We start from the raw sequence: 11733 nt of genomic DNA, 5'->3' as shown, positions 1-11733 counted from the left end.
CGTAGCTGTTCAGTTTTCCAAACACCATTTGTTGAAGAGACTGTTTTTTCCCATTGAATATTCTTCCCTACTTCGTTGAAGATTAACTGACCATATAATTGTGGGTTTATTTATGGGTTTTCGATTCTATTCTATTGATCTATGTTTCTATTTTTGTGTCAGTATCATACTGTTTTGATTACTAAGACTTTGTAATACAACTTGAAATCTGTAATCCTGATACCTCCATCTTTGCTTTTCTTTTTCGCAATTGCTTTGGCTATTCGGGTCTTTTGTGACTCCATATAAATTCTAGGATCATTTGTTCTAGTTCTGTTGAAAAATGCTGTTGGTATTTTGACAGGGATTGCATTAAATGTGTAGATGTTCTGGGTAGTATGGACTTTTTAACAATATGTGTTCCTTCAGTCTCTGAGCAAGAAATGTCCTTTATGTGTCATTTCTTGGTGTCATCTTCAATTTCTTTCATCAGTGTTTTATAGTTTTCAGAGTACAGGCCTTTCTCCTCTTTGGTTAGGTTTATTCCTAGGCATCTTATTGTTTTCGGTGCATTGTAGATGGGATTTTCTTTTTTTTTTTTTTTAATGTTTCTCATTTGTTTATTTATTTGTTTGTTTAGAAAGTGCAAGGTGGGGGAGGGGCAGAGAGAGAGAGAGAGAGAGGAGAGAGGAGAGAATCGCAAACAGGCTCCACACTGTCAGCAAAGAGCCTGACACAGGGCTCGAACTCACAAATCGTGAGATCATGACCTGAGCCTAAATCAAGATTCAGATGCTTAACCTGCTGAGCCAGCCAGGTGCCTGGGACTGTTTTCTTAATTTCTCCTTCTGCTGATTCATTGTTAGTATATATAATGTAACAGATTTCTTCATATTGCTTTTGTATCCTTTGACTTTACTGAATTCATTCATCAATTCTAGTAGTTTCTTGGCAGAGTCTTTAGGGTTCTCCCTATATAGCATCGTATTATCTGCAAATTGTGAAACTTTTACTCCTTTCTTACCGATATGGATACCTTGGTACTTCTATTTTTAATTTTTTGAGGAAACTCCATACTATGAAAATAATTCTTCCAAAACATGAACAAAGTCTGGAGTCAGGCCGATATGGAGTTAGGCCCAAAACATCTATCACTAGCTGCGTAAATTGAGGAATTTATTTACTCTCTGTGATTCAAGTTCCTCATCTGTAAACTAAGAGTAATATTAGTTTTGTATGAATTAAATAAGAAAAAAATATGTAAAACACCTAGTACACAAAGCAATCTCTGAATTCTTTTTTATTGTTTTTTCCCCTCATAAATTTCCAATTGCACTCTTTATAGTGGCTTCTTTCCATCAGGTATGCTTGTTATTTTTCACATCTTAAAAATTCCATCTTCCCTCAGTCCAGTTTCTTTTCTTCCTTCACCTCTTGAAAGACCTGCCTATTCTCTGTGTGCTCACGTCCTCACTTCTAACTCTGTTCTCACGCTGCAGGGATTCTCATGCTGCCAAACTTCCTCCACTCCAGAAACAGGCCCTTCCCCAGGTCCCGTCAGCCTCCTGTTGTCAATTCAGTGGTCACTTGTCAGTCTCTTAACCTTTCCATTCTTGGAAAGCTCTCTTCTTTCCAAGAGCTTTCCATGGCTTCTGCTACCTTTGTGTATGGATGCTCTCCCAGATCTCAGGTTGGGCCTTCCCAGTCGTCCTTGTGGGATCCTGTCTCTTTGGCCTTTAAAAGCCAGTCTTCCTCTGGTTTCAGTCCTTGGCCCTCTTATCTCTTGGCTCCAATAATACAACACCTCCTCAGAGAATTCCTTCCCTAAACACCTGATCTGAAACACAGAGTCATTCACTGTCATATTTTTAGCACTAGGACTAATTGAAAATCTTATTTATTGATGTGTTTACATGTTTATTTTCTGTCCCCAGAGGTTCCCCCTCTGGATTGTAACTTCAGTGAGAAACAGATCTTGCTTCTTCAGTGCTTTTTCCTAAATGCTGACAGTGAGTGACCAGTTTGATGAATGAATGAACTCTACACATTCTTTTTGAGCCATTTCTTTACTTCAGGCATTACCTACTACCTTTATGATAATGTCATCCCAAAATAAGACTCACTTAGCTCTCTCTAGAGTTCTGTGGATGAATATCAACTTGCCATGAGACGTCTATCCCTGGATATATCATGATCACTTCAAACTCAACTTATTCAGGACTGACCTAATTTTCTTCACTCTTTGTAACTACTCTTCCTGCTGTGTTTCCAGCTCCTCTTCCAGTGTCCCAGACAAAAAACTAGATGTCATTCTTTACTCTTCCCTGTCCTTCACCTTCTCCATAAACTCAAGCCTTGTGATTTGTCCATCTGCCTCTGAAATATCTCTGTAACCAACCCACTTCTCTCCACCCACTACCTACACCCTACTCTGACCCATCATCATCCTCTGACATCTGGGTGGCTACCACTTTCTCCTGTTTTCTCAGCTTCTGTTGTTACTACCAGCTAACTCATCTTCCATATGGCACTCAGAATAGTTTTTCTAAAATACAATCCAACATTTAGAAAAACAAATGTTCACTAGCTTCTCATTACCCTGAAGATAAAGTATGAACACAGTAAGACAGCTTATGTGGTCTTCATGAACTTGACCACGTTCCAGCATGTGTCAGTTTCCAGCATCATGTCTCTTTCTTCCTCTTTCTCATATTATACTTTGGCCACTTCGTGTCACATTCACACTCAGCTCTTCGGATTCAGTATACTTCCTCTTGCCATTGGAGCTTTTTCCTATGCCGTCCTTTTTGTGAGGAGCAGGGAGCCATTCTCTTCCTATTCTAACTTCTATTTCATCGATGCTTAACTTAAGTATCACTACTTCCAGGACACCCTCTCTCACCTTCTAAGGATGGCTAATTGTCTCTTCTATATACTCTCAAAAACCCCTGTCATACCATTATATTAATTAAAAGCTAAAACAAGTAAATTTCAAAAATTCAGTAGTTTAACACAAGAGCAGTTTGCTTCTTCCTTCACTGACTGTCCAGTGAAGATGCTCCTGGTTAATGGGGACAAGAAAGAAGGGCACTCACTCTGCACTTTAGGTGCCAGTGAAGATGAGAGCTGTGGAGATTTTTAGCACCCTCAGTAACTTTGAAAGCTTCACAAGAATATAGCACGGATTTCCATCTCAGGAATGCCATTGTTGCATTTTGGTCCTGCAGGGATCTGAGGACTTTCAGTTATGAAATTTTAGCTCCAACCTAAAACTTTAGTCTGTGTTGTGGTTTCATGGCTAAATATTTTGCGTAAGATAGGATGTTGAGCATTATATGGCTTAAAGAAGTATCAGTCAGATAAAAGTAATACCCCTCACAAAGGAAAGACAAATGCATGTGGCAGAGTGGGGCAGGATGTTTTCTTTATCCTCATCAATATCACCTCTAACTTGCTAGTACCCTGGGTTCTCACAAGGCCCGAGGTCTAGCTATGTCTCTGTAACTCATCATATGTGAGATCTTGAGCAGCGAATTAGCTCTTTGGTCTTCATATTTCCGATTTGCGGCCTTTACATGTGTGATTTCCAAATATCCCTGCTGGTTCTGATTTATATTTTGTTCATTTTTTCATTCTTTTATTCATTCACTCAACAACTATTACTGAATGTCTGTTATGTATAAGGCATTGTTCTGGATATAGCAGTGAACAAAACCAGACAAAATCCATACCTCTTGGAATTTATGTTCTATAAATCTGCTTCTTTACCATTAATGCAATACAAATTATAAGTGGTCAGAATGCAAATTTTTTGACACCTTAGTTGATTGTGACTTACATTTCTTGATTTTTCTGATTCTAAAATGAACCCTCAGTTGATAATATCCTGGATTAGTGAGGATGTAGAAAACAGAATGAGCAGTCTCTGAGCCTACAGGTACAATGTAAATTAAGTCAGCCATTTTAGAGGATGGTTTGGAGGTATTATTAAGATGTCAACCAAAATTTCAAATGCACATGTATTTTGATCCAGCAATTCCCCTCTGTGGAATATTTCTTATGTACACACCATGTTACCATTCTAAAAAAAGGAAAACTATATGATTGTATCAACAGATACAGTAAAGGTGTTTGACAGAATCTCACATCCATTCCTAATAAAACTTGCAGCAAACTAAGAGCGGAAAGGAATTTCCTTAATCTGAAAAAGTACATCCTTGAAAAACTTACTGCTACACCATACGAATGGTAAAAGACTGAAAGTTTTCTCACTAAGATTTGAGATGAGGAAAGGATATTATTCACTGTTACCACTTCTATTCAATATTGTTCTAAGAGATTCTAGCCAGTGTAATAAGGCAAGAAAAATAAATTATGCATCTAGTTTGGAAAAGAAAAGGTAAAACTATTTTTCTGTTTGCATTCAACATGATCATCTATGTAGAAAATCCAATGGGAACCTATTAAAAAATCACTAGAACTAACATGAATATAGCTTATTTACAGGACAGAGGTCAATATTCAAAACTCAATTGTATTTCTATACATTAACAACAAATCATTAGAAATTGAAGCTTTAAAACAAGTGTCATTTATAATACATCAAAAAGTGAGAAATAACTAGGGATACATTTAACAAAACATGTACAACACTTGTGTGCTGAAAATGATAAAACATTGATCAGGGAAATTAAAGAAGATCCAAATAAATGGAGAGATATGCCATGCTCACTGATCAGAAACATTAAATATTATTAAGATGTCAACTCATTGTAAATGGATATACAGATTCAACACAATCTCATTTAAAATTTTAGTATTTATTTGTATAAATTTACAAACTGACACTAAAATTTATATGGAAATGCAAAGGCCTAAAATAGCCATAATATCTTTGAAGAAGAATAAGGTTGATTTCACAACTTTTTGTAAGCTACAGTAATCAAGACAATTTGGTATTAGAATAAGCTAGGCAAAGAGATCAATGAAACAGAATAGAGTCCAGAAATGGACCCACACATATGATCAATTGATTTTTTGACAAAATTGCTAATGTAATTATGTGGGGAAAAATCATTTTAACAAATGGTGTTGGAATACTTGCAAAGGATTTATAATAGTGAGAATTAATTCTGAAAAAGAAGAATGAAACTATAGAACTTCTATACAGACATTTCAGATAATTTTTTTGACAAAACATCTATCCATGGGGGAAAGGAAAGTCTTTTTACTAAAATAAAGTGCTAGAAAAAAATTGGATATCTATATTTTAACAGCAAACTTCAACCCCCATGTCATTATAAAGAAGAAAATTAATTTAAGATGCACCACAGCCTTAAATGTAAACAATATGTACTTATACAGCTTCTAGAAAAAGAAATGTTCTTAGAGAGGGCTCCAAAATCACTAAAAATAGTTGCAAAACTATTGATAAAATGCACTTCATGAAAATTAAATTTTCTGCTATTTAAGAGCTATTGTTGAGAAAATAAATAGGCAAATCAGAGACCGGAGAAAATATTTAAAATTAATATATGACAAAGGACTTGTATTCTGATACATACATGTTAATAATTGAGAAAATCCTATTTTTAAAATAGGCACAAAATTTGAACAGACATTTCACAAAAGAAGCCATTAATAGCCAACAGGCACAAGAAAAGTAGCTGAACATCGTTAGTCATCTGGAAAAGACAAATTAAAACCACAACGTGCTACAATTTCACACTCACTAGAATGGCTTAAAAAAAAAGAAAGAAAGACTGGCAATAACAAATGTAGAGAGCATATGGCACAGTTGAAACTCTCATACATTGCTAGTGGGAGTGTAAAAAAATTGTACGAGCAACTTGGAGAACTGTTTGGCAGCTTCTTATAAAATTAAACATACATGTCCCCTATGACTCAGCAGTTACATTCCTAGGTACTTACCCGGAGAAATGCAAACATATGTTAACTAAAGGACTTATAAAATTATATTCACAGCATTCTTATTCACAATAGCCAAAAATTGAAAAAACACACACGTCAATCACAGGAGAGTAGATAAACAAACTATGGTATATTCGTGGAACAAAATACTTCTCAAGAAAAAAAAACAGTTTAAAACTATTTATGATTGCAAAATATGCCTAAATCTTACAGGTATTAATCTGATTGCAGCAAATGAACCAAAAAAGAGGACTCACCACAGGTGACGGAATTTTGTCCCCATGACCTTGGTCATATGGTTATGCTTGTGAATATGTTATATAACTTGGCAAAGGGACTTTACAGATGCAATTGAAGAAACTCATCAGTTGACTTTGAAATAGGGAGATGATTCAGGATTATCCTGGGAGGCCTAATTAAGCATATGAGCCCTTAAAAGCAGAGGCTGAAGGGAAAGTCGGAGAGGTTCAAAGCTTGAGAGGAACTCCGACTGGTTTCAAGGTGGAGGAATCCATGAGGAAACTGTGCGAAGGAATTGGATTCTGCCAACAAGCAGCGCTTGGAAGATGACCCTGAGCCCCAGACGAGAACTCCCCTCAGCCAACACCTGGATTTTGGCCTTGTGAGCCCCTGAGCAGAGAACTGAGCCATGCGGTGACAGATTTCTTACCTACAGAAACTGTGAGGTGATAAATGTCTGCCGTTTTAAGCTGCTCAGTTTGTGGCAAACTTTTATGCAGAAATAGGTAACTAACATGCTATGTGATTTCATCTATTTTAATTACTAGAACAGCAAAATGGATCTATGGTAATAAAAATCAGAAAATAGTTGCCTGTTAAAGGAGAGAGCTAACTAAAAGGGGCACGAGGCAAATTTCTGGGGTAATAGAAATAAGTGTTCTATATCTTATTTTACACAGTGACTGCATGGTTTAGAAAACCTTCAAAATTCAATAAACTTTATATGTCCATCAAAAACAAAGAAACACAATGAATGCCCACCAGAATGCCTAAAAACAAAACAAAACGAAACCGAAACCAACCAAACAAAATACTGACAATAAGCCTTGGCAAGAATGTGGAACAATTAGGACTCCCCGGCATTGCTGGCCAGAGTATAAAATGGTACAACCAATCTGGAGAATGTTTGGAGGTTTCTTAAAAAGTTAAATACACATTTTCCCCATAACCCAGCAATTCCACTCATAGGAATTTACCTAAAAAAATTAAAACTCTGTCCACAAAAAGACTTGTGCAGGAATGCCTGGGCGACTCAGTCATTTAAGCATCCAACTTCAGCGCAGGTCATGATCTCGTGGTTCATGGGTTCCAGTCCCAGGTCAGGCTCTGTGGTGACAGCTCGGAGCCTGGAGCCTGCTTCAGATCCTGTGTCTCCCTCTGTCTCTGACCCTCCCCTGCTCACACTGTCTCTCTCAAAAATAAACACTAAAAAAAAATGTTTAAAAAATATATTTGTGCATCAATATTCAAAGTAGTCTTATTCGTAATAGCCACAAATTGAAAAATAACCTAACATTCACCAGTAGGAGAATGGGAAAACAAATTGTGGTATATCCATACCATGAATACACTGTATACTAAGTGGCAAAGAATGATACGGCCACATGGATGAGCCTTCAAAATGGCATATTGAGGGGTGCCTGGGTGGCTTAGTTAAGCATCTGACTTCCTTCTGCTCAAGTCACGATCTCGCGGTTTGTGAGTTCGAGCCCTGCGTCGGCTCTGTGCTGATGGTGGAGGCCTCCTTGGGATTCTCTCTCCTTCGCTTTCTGCCCCTTCCACGCTCTTTCTCTCTCTCTCTCAAAAATAAATAAATCAACTTTAAAAAATTTAATAATAAAATGGCATAGTAAGTAAAATAATTTCGGCACAAAAGAATGCATACTGTTGATTCAATTTATGTGAAAGTCCGTGAACAGGAAAAACTAACTATGGTGATAAAAATCAGAAAATGGTTGACTCTGGGTTAGGGGGATGGGTAATGAATTGGAAAGGGCCAGTAAGAAATTTCTGGGGTGATGGGAGTATTCTATATTTTGTTTTGGGTGATGATGACACAGGAGTAAGTAATTATCAACAATTATTAGACTGATAGCATGATGTATAAACTTGTCAAATCACTAAATTGTACACCTGAAACTAATGTAACATTGTGTGTTAACTATACTCAGATTAACAACAAAATTATTGGACCGAGCACCTGAGTTCTGTGTATTATATGTCAACTGTATTTCATTAAAAACGAAAAAAAAAAAAAAATCCTAAGGAGGCAGGGATAGTATTTATTTAATCAGCATTCACTCTCTTACATAGTTAATTGAGTCCCTTCTATCTGCCCAGCCCTGTGCTGAGCTTTGCGTTGGAAGACCATTTTGTTTTGACATTCTCTGTCCTGTTTTCCAGACAGATGTGCCTCACACCAGACATATTCCCTTCCTTAATGGCAATTTCATAATTTCAAACAGATCTCTATCACATCCATAGTGGAAAGCTACACATTATAAATACACTACTAACATGTAACATTTGTATGTCGCAACAACTATGGTATGAAACAGGACGTAGCTTATTTTCCTAGGAAATGGAAATTGTGTATCTGCGAAATGATTTGATGTAGAATTCTGGGTCCAAGCAAACCTTATGGGTTTGAAAGTTTTGAGATTTACGTGAAGGAAGACAGTGAGATTTATATTCCTTTTTCACCTATTTTTACGCTGGCGGGTGTCTACTATGGATTATTTATTTACTGCTTCCACCTTTGCTGATACCATCCAAGATGTTTTTAATATTATATTGCAGTGATTATAAAGATTTGAAAGTTTGCTGCACAGTAGAGGGATTATTACAGAGATAGAAAGTTTACTTAAAAATTCCACTCAGCCTTTGCAGAGCATTTTGCTTCAAAATTTAAAGCAGTTCAGGAAAGGAGAAACACAAACGATTAATAAACCTATGACAGATGTTAAGGTCTTCTAACAATAAAAGAAAACTAAATTACGAATTAGATACTATTTTTTTGCCTCTCAAATTCTCAACGATTTTTAAAAGTGACATTATTCAGGTTTGGCTGGGATGGACCACAGGTTGCATTCTATGGTACCACTTTGGAAAAGCGATCTGGCATGTGTGTCTGTAGCCATCCGAAGGCAGGTGGCCCTCTCTTTTGCACACTGTTGTGTGACACTGAAACTCAATCATATAAGAACCGTACAAAGTGAGGGGTGTCTTCACGGCTTTAGACACAAAAACCTCCACTCCCAAGCATCTGTGTCGAGATATTAAATAGGGATGCCTGAAAAGATTAACTATATTTATTGAGGCATTGTTTATAATAAAAAATGGGAAGTAATCCGCATGTCCAGCAATAAGGAATTGGTTAAATAAATTCTGATGCTTCCATACAGTGGAACAGCACACTTCCATAAAAATCATGTTTTCAAACAACAGCTAAAGACATTTGGAAATGCTTATGATACAGTATTCAATAAGAAAGCAGGATGCAAAAAATTACATACAGAATGATCTCAATTTTATGTGCATCCGTGCAATCGTGCTCCCAAGGAATATACACACATGATACTATTTTAAATTGAACCAAAATGTTAAGAAAGCTCTTTCTGAGTGATGAGATTATGGGTAATCTGTAATTTTTCTTATAAGTTTCTGTACTCCCTGAATCTTTGTTATGAAACCATACCTTTTATAGTACATTTTAAAAATCTGGGCCTATACAGAGTAAAAAGTTCAAATTTCCAGCCTACCTCCCTGTACAGAGGTGATGGTCCAAACCATTTTCTGTGCCCTTGCATATGTCTGAAGTTGTATATCCATATTAAAAAATGACTTCATTGAGGTGTAAGTTACATATAATAAACTGCAACTTTTTTTTAGTTAATTTATTATCAGAGAGAGACAGCATGAAGAGGAAGAGCAGAGAGACGGTGAGGAGAGAATCCCAAACAGGCTCTGCTCTGTGCTGTGAGCACACAGCCTGAAGCCAGGCTCGATCCCAGGAATCATGAGATCACAACTTGAACCAACCAAGAGTCGGACGTTTAACCAACTGAGTTACCCAGGAGCCTCTAAACTACATCTATTTAAATTGTACAGTTTCATAAATTTGACAGATGTGCATCCCTGTTCAACTGGCACCATAATTAAAACATAAAACATTCCTATCACCCCCCCCAACAAATTTTTTCACGCCCCTTGGCAATCCAATGTTCCCTCCACTAATCGATTTTTTGCTACCATAGATTAATTTTTTTTCTAGAACTTTATAGAAATGAAATTGTACAGTATTTAGTCCTTTGCATTTAGCTTATTTTACTCATCATTATGGTTTTGAGAGTCATCTATGTGGTTGTAAATAGAAGTAGTTGTTTTCTATTGTTGAGTAGTATCTCAACGCATAGATATACTACATTCTGTTTATGTATTCACCTGCTGAAATACTGGGGTTGTTTCTAGTTTTTGACGAATATGAGAGCTCTGCTTTATCATTTAGTGCAGAAGCTTTTTATCTTGATGAAGTCCCAAGAGTTTATTTTTGCTTTTCTTTCCCTTGTCTCAGGGGACCTATCTAGTAATACGTTGCCACAACCGATGTCAAAGGAGTTACTGCCTGTGTTCTCCTCTAGGATTTTGATGGTTTCCTGCCTCACATTTAGGTCTTTAACCCATTTGAAATTTATTTATGCGTATGATATAAAAAAAATAGTCCAGTTTCATTTTTTGCATGTTGCTGTTCAGTTTTCCCAACACTATTTGTGGGAGAGGCTGTCTTTTTTCCATTGGATATTCGTTCCTGCTTTGTCGAGTATTAGTTGACTATATGGTTGTAGGTCCATTTCTGGGTGTCATATTCTGTTCCATTGATTCATGTGTCTGTTTTTATGCCAGTACCATGCCGTCTTGATTACTACAGCTTTGTAATATACCTAGAAGTCCGTAATTGTGATGCTTCCAGCTTTGCTTTCCTTTTTCAAGATTGCTTTGGCTATTCGGGGTCTTTTGTGGTTCCATACAGATTTTTGGATTGTTTGTTCTAGGTCTGTGAAAAACACTGGTTGTGTATTGATGGGAATTACATTAAATGTGTAGATTGCCTTGGGTAGTATGGACATTCTAACAATATTTTTCTCCCAGTCCATGGGCATAGAATGTCTTTCCATTTCGTGGTGTCATGTTCCATTTCTTTCATCAGTGTTTTGCAGTTTTCAGAGGACAGATCTTTCTCCTCTTTGATTAGGTTTATTCCTAGGCATCTTATTACATTTGATGCACCTGTAAATGGGATTGCTTTCTCAATTTCTCCTTTGCTGCTTCAATATTAGTGTATAAAAATGCAACGAATTCCTGCACATTGACTTTGTGTCCTGTGACCTTACTGAACTCATTCATCAGTTTTAGCAGCTTTTGGGTAGAGTCTTTGGTGTTTTGCTTTGGGTAGTATGGACATTTTAATAATACTCGTTCTTCCAATCCAGGAGTGTGGGATGTTTTGCCATTTCTTTGTCTCATCTTTGATTTATTTCATAGGTGTTTTATACTTTCCAGAGTACAGATCTTCTATCTCCTTGGTTAGGTTTATTCCCGGGTATCTGATGGGTTTTGGTGCAACCGTAGATGGGATCGGTTCCTTGATTCCTCTTTCTGCTGCTTCGTAATTGTTAATTACATGTATACTGGATGATTTGCTATTTTCCCACAGGTGTTTTAAAACAAACTTTCTTAAAGGAATAGTTTTAGATGACAAAAAAAGTGCAAAGATAACATAGTTCCCATATACCCCATATCCGA

Source organism: Leopardus geoffroyi, chromosome A1 (assembly GCF_018350155.1).
Source record: "Leopardus geoffroyi isolate Oge1 chromosome A1, O.geoffroyi_Oge1_pat1.0, whole genome shotgun sequence".
NCBI classification, from domain to species: domain Eukaryota; kingdom Metazoa; phylum Chordata; class Mammalia; order Carnivora; family Felidae; genus Leopardus; species Leopardus geoffroyi.
Note: the sequence above shows the minus strand (reverse complement) of the source record.